We start from the raw sequence: 6751 nt of genomic DNA, 5'->3' as shown, positions 1-6751 counted from the left end.
CCACAACTGTGCCACTTCACTCTTTCTTTACTTTGAAGACCCACTTGAGTCCTATAACACATTTTCCATCCGGAAGATTGACAAGACACCAAATGTTGTTCTCTCGGATTGAACTCATCTCATCTTGCATTGGTTGCTGCCAGCTTTCTTCATCTTTAGCTTAGTCGAATTTTGCCGGCTTCTCCATAGAGAGCATGCATCTACGGCCTCGAGCCGCTCCTATATCCGCATCCTCTTTCTTGCTCCATACCAGTGTGGGTACAAGTCCAGCACCGTCCCGAGCTTCTCCGGCGTCGGGGGTCGTTCCCAGGAACCTTGCGGGTCAGCGCATTCACGGATCATGTCGTGACCATTCCAAGGTCATTCACGAGTCCCGTCGTGGTCTTTCCTGGGTCACTATTTTCTCCGCTTTCTCTCCCGTGGCAGAATTTTTGCTCCATCATTCTTCCGCTGGAGTTCCCGGGGAGTGCTCCCGCGCACTGCTGTGAACCTTACATGTACACTGAGGATCTGTAATATCCCAGGTTTAGAGACCAGAAAAAGAGAGAACACGAGAGTGTGCATTGCATTCATGCATAGAAAATCCGGGGGATTTTCGCGCGTTCATCTAAAGCACAAAGTGATCGAGGTTTCTCTTGTGTCGATGGAATTGATGTGTGTCATCCACACAAGTGCGATAAATTTCGACATGACCTTTGTTGATTTATTATGTTTTCGAGGGAAATAGTTTAAATTCAAATTCAAATATGAAAGACATAATTCAAATAATAAATTGAATTGGAATTTGAAATTTAAACAAGTATATAAATATTATATGTACAAGTAACTACACTTGATAAGTCCAAATAAACAAATGAGTTAACTTAATTACAAATAGGATTACTCAATAACTTACAAGCTAGAAAAGAAATGGAGAATTACAAAATAATAAAAGAAAACCCGAAAACTAAATCTTCATCTTCTCAATTCTTAGTCTTCATTTACTGCAATAAGAGAAACAAAACAAAGACAAAAGGAAAACAAATTGTGTTATGGTTAAAATGTCGCCATCATCAAAGATGAGGCATTTTGATATTGGAACTCGACTACCAGATATTAGAAACTTGTCCTAATATCTAAGTTGTGGATTAGAGGGATCAATTTCAGTTATAGGCAACTTTGGGAATTATGTATCATCTCTGGATCATAAGAGGGATCAATGGATCATTCTGTATCATTAAGAAACAATGAGAAAATAGGCAACAGGGGCAAGTGACAATATTTGATCCATGTCAAATAAGAGAAAAGGGCAACAATGTTTGATCCACTTATTTTAGGCAACAAAGGCAACCAATTAATCCCTCTAACCTAGCCAAGTTCCTATTTAAACAAGCCCACATGATTTAAATAAAGTAATTCACCATTGACATTAGATGGTCAAGATGAATGATCATTAGCCACACAATTTAATCCCACATGTTATAATGCAAAGCCAACATACTAGCAGCCAATAGGATTGAATACTGGACAGTACATAATAGCATGGTCAGGCAAGGGATAAAGATGAACCAGTCATGCCTTGCACTAGAGGAAAAGCAAACCAACATGGGAACTTGTACAATCAGATGATGTCATCTGCAAGCAGCACAGTCACAACATGCACACTGTGTGCTGTCACACACACAGCCAACAGCCCAGCACTACAAAAGCAAAGCAGCAGTCCAGCCGTACCATGTGGTGCATACACCAGCAAACAATTCCTGAAGTTCATCTCACACCTCAGCACACTATCCAGCAAAAGCAAGCAACCAAGATCATAAGGAAGCAGATCAAGAAGCTAGCAAGGAGGAGCAGACATGTCACAAGAAGCAGCACACTTCGGTAGCCAGATAAACCAGCTATCTAGCTACAAAAGAGAAGCAGGTATACACCAATTAAAGATCAGGAACATTTGTTCTTAATTTGCATCCTGGGGAAAATAAAAGGGTAATATGCATAGGAAGCAGATCCATCTACCCTTCCACCAGATTTTTATCTAGGAGGATTGGAAGGATCTATTTCTCTCAGATCTGCATAGAAGTGCTATGCAATATTCATCACAGAGAATCTTATAAACCATCACAAATAGTATCTGTTCTTATCAAATAAATTGTGCCTCAGTCTTTGCATCACAGGCAGGGCCAAGAGATCAAGCACACGCATCTGTTCTTATCAGTATTAGATCACAGAAAATTGGCAGGGACATATAGCAGCACATCATGCTGTTTAGATCTACTGCTGTGTACACTCCACCAGGGAGGCATCACAGCAGCAGATCTAAAAGCAGCAGAAGCCACCAAGTTGTTCAACACAAGCACATCAAGCTAATTTCCTAGCTTGCACAGCCAGCAACTATCCAAATTAACCACTGTCATGTGGACAGTACAACTCCAACAAGTAGCCACACTTGCAAATCTTGCCAAGTAAATTTAAATCATTTTCTTAGTTAACTCAACTAGGAATCATTGCTAGCATATATTCACTGTCATATTGGACAGCTACAAAATCATCAGCTTAAGTATAAGCAAGTCAACAAATAAAGCATCCCTTTATAAGCAACCAATCTGTCCATGGGATAAATTCCAACACTTTGCACACTACATGATCATGTAGGTACATGATCAGATCATCTAAAGCATCTACCAGACAATGATCAATTCATATATGAGTGGAAATAATCCACTACAACATTTCAATGGATTAAGCATTACCAAGAATTACCAGTATAATAAGTTGCTCACACACATCAGCTAGATCCCAATATGACCGTCCAGAACTGAACCAAAGGTTCAGTTAACCTTCCCCATAATTCAGTAGCACCCTCACAGCATAACCAGTATATCCAGTTCATCAAATGGATGAACCAGGACCACTATGAACAAGTATCATGTCAGCAGCATAATTCTCCAATCATGGGCAGTACTATAAATATAAGAGCACAGATCATTTAAAGACATAACGACACGTGTTGGGATGATTCACACTGAGGCATTAGAACAAGCACAAGGTACTGGATCATCTAGCAGCATTATACCCATATATATATATATATATCACCAATATCACCTCATGACCATAAGCTTTCAATAATCAAGTGAATGAACCAGTACAACTACAGTCTAGTAGTAACCAGATAGCATTAGCTATGAGCACAAAAAGAAAAGAGGAATAGCTCACAGTGTAGTAGAGGCATAGTCGCAGCCGTCGACGCCGGGGTTGCGCCCACGGCACCGTCCAGCCGGCGTCGAGGACGAAGTAGCCGCCACACCACCAATTCACCATCATCACAGCAGCCTAGCCGCGGCGGTGTCGGAAACACGCCGGCGACCGAGCCATCCGTGGGCTAGGGTGGCCGTGAGGCACGCGTGCGGAAAAGGAGGCGGCGCCGAGGAAGCGGCTGATGGCCGGGAGGTCCGTGGTGAAGCCACGCCAGGGAGCAGCGTCGGAGGAGGAGACCGGCGACGGCCGGAGTAGCAGCAGGCGACGGTAAAACTGCCGGTGACCACTAGGGTTCCCGGGGTCGTGGGCGAGCAACTGGGGTCATGGGAATCAAATCGAAGAGAGGGGTTCGTAGAGCATGAGGAGGCGGAGCAGATCCGGCCAGCGGCGGAGCAGATCCGGCCAGCGGCGGCGCCGGAGTGGGCCGGAGGCAGCCAGGAGAAAGCGGCGGGCGCATCGCCAAGAGGGAGTCAACGCGAGAGGGGAACGAGCTAGTCTCGTGTGCGTGTTGAGAGAAGAGACCGAGAGAGGCGTGCGCGTGCGTGTGTGGTGGAGCTGTGCGTGTGTTGTGTTCGTGTATGGGTTTGACCCAACCCGATCGGCCAGCCTCTCCGTGTGTGCTAATTGCCTAGTTGAATCCAGTGAATCAACGAATCCATTAACTCCAGCCAAAATATAACTAGCCTACTAAAATGCACTCATGTGTCTAGTTAGTACTAATATGTATACACTTGCGTGTTTAATATTCGCACATCATATAAATTACCTACTAATTTAATTTTGCATTGATAACTTGTGTAATTATTTGATTATGATTTGGAGAATATAAAATTACTTTGAGGTATCAAACAGACATTATAAAAATAAAAAAATTGTAGATTGAACTCGAAAAATATATTCGATGCATAATTTGAATTTCCACTTGTTTAAATATTAATCCAACCTTAAGCATGTTATAAATATGTTTTCAAAATTACTTAACATGGTTTAAGAAATAAAACTTGAGATATGATTGTAATTAAGGAAAAATCATGTAAAATTCACAATAGAATAAATGTAAAATGGTTCTAAATTATATTAGGACACTTAATTATATGTTAATGAATATTTTCTCTATCTTAAAGTAGTTAAATAAATTCTAAACAATATAATACTTTAGGAAATTCCTAAAACCCTAAACATTAATTCTAGTACCAATCATTAATTTAAGAATTGTATCATAATTAGAAACCCTAGTTCTAATATAAATAAAACTTTGATCCTAATATTTTATGTGCGCATCCTAAATTAGTTGCAATCCTAAAACCCTAGGGGTTTAGCCCATATGATCATACAAGCTTCACCTATACCTATAAAACCCTAGTAAGCAACAAATATATGCATGCTCATGATCCACTAAAATAAAATCAATTCACATAAGATTATCATTTCATGTCTTTATTTTTATTAAACCTAGATGATCCACTAATGTCACCTAGGTATAAACCCTAGCTTATTACCACATGTTAGCACCATTGATCACTATTCCTATATACCACACCATGCAATTCAATCTCAACCATCAAACCCTAGTAGAACCATAGTGATGAACCCTAGTACCAATCTTGTGTAGTAATGCATATTATATGCTCCTACTCAGCCTAAACTCTACTTAAGGATAATAAACCACCTAGCTTAGAAACCCATTATTGATTATCTAGTGAAACAAATGGAAAGGTATAGTAAATCCTAACGGTTAACTTATGGAACCACTTTGATAACCATCCTTTAATCTGATCACCTATAATCAACCATAGTAATTAACATGTCAATACTTGTTGCATATGGACCCATTCAACTTAAGAACCAACTAGTCCCTATTAGTGAACAAAATGAATCCAATAGTAAACCCTAGAAGCACATAGCTCCTATTTGTAGTAGATCTTTTTCTTTATGTTCTTCAAAAGTTATTATTTTGAAGTAGATATCAAGCAAACCATAGAAGCCAATAGTCCTTACTTGAAACACTTATTAATTCTTAATTAACATGTTCTTCAAAAGTTATTCTTTTGAAATATAATAAGTAATCATCAACCATGTCCTGTAGAACTTAAAACTGACAAGTACTCTTTACTTGTTATGCAACTCGTTATTCCTTTATGTATGATTATTATGATGCCTTATATCACTTGTTATGATGCTAAGATAACCAAACCCTAATAATAACCTTGTTTGAGAAACAACTCTAAAAGTGCAACACACTTTAAGGAAATCTTCACAACTCACCCAATCTTAAATCATCGGGGTTAGGTTACGCTCGGGACGATTGCATCTCATACTATGCATTATAGCATCTTTGCCAGTTCTTTAAACATTGTCCTTACCGGACGATGATGGTCTTTCAGAATTTGGAGTTATCACGTATCGAAGCTTTTGCCTGCATAATCTTGCAGTCAAGAAAGGCAAGTTCATCGCTTGCTCATGTCATTTGATTATGTTTATCAAATTATATGCAAAGTACTATACTTATCACTTTTGCATTGAAAAGCAAATATTATTTTACAATTATGAATATGACTATGTGGTGGGCAATGGAACCATGGTATGTGTTGATTGGTGGAGGTTCCATTGCAAGGGTACTATTCATCTAGGACTAAGTACCAATGCCGTCCGAGTGATTCTAGCGCCGTACATATCGCGTTGACCATAAGATCTATAATGGCTGCGGGAAGCCATCTGTATCTTTTCCCTCCCGCACGCCAACGGACTTGATAGAGCCCGGCGGGGTGCCGGAGGCACTGCCGTAGGTTGGGAAATCCTTTAAAATCCCCATCCGGACGTTTGGATGAGAGGCTCTACCGTCTATGAAGGATTGTCCGACGTACACCGTGGGTAAAGCCGTATGATCGGGAGATGTCTACCGGGGTGTACGGATGGACAAAAGGGTGGGTTTGCGGTGGTCGCGGAGAAGGCGGTGTGGGCTTGGATCTTTATACCTGGCCTCACATCAAGGAAGTGTGAACGGGGGCAAGTCCCTGCGGTTGGCAAAAAGGGTGAGATCTCTTATGGGAAAAGTAACGCACCTCTGCAGAGTGTATCAAATTGTGGCTGTCACTCCTCGTTCGGGAAGGGAACTGCGAACGCGGCAGAAAGGAACTCCATGAAGTTCTAGTCAACTCCGTGAAGACCGACGGGCATAGTTTTCGAATAAAATAAACCTTTTGAAGAAATGTTTATGAAAACTTGCATTCGCCTATGACTTTCTGGTCTGTGGCTGTAGCTAGTGCATGATACACCTATTTCCTAATATGAACTTGCTGAGTACGCTCGTACTCATCCCACTCTTAAACCCCCTGCTTAGCTATGGAGGCACCGGAGGATAAACTACCGTGGAACTCGAAGACAAAGGAGTCAACTGCAACAAGACGAAGAATCCAAGCAATGAAGTCAACTGCTGTAGCAACTAGAGTGGAAACTTAGACTAGTAATAGAAGGGAGCCTTTCCCTAATCTTAGCACCTAAGTAGCTAGATTTC

Source organism: Lolium rigidum, chromosome 3 (genome assembly GCF_022539505.1).
Source record: "Lolium rigidum isolate FL_2022 chromosome 3, APGP_CSIRO_Lrig_0.1, whole genome shotgun sequence".
In the NCBI taxonomy this organism is placed as follows: domain Eukaryota; kingdom Viridiplantae; phylum Streptophyta; class Magnoliopsida; order Poales; family Poaceae; genus Lolium; species Lolium rigidum.
Note: the sequence above shows the minus strand (reverse complement) of the source record.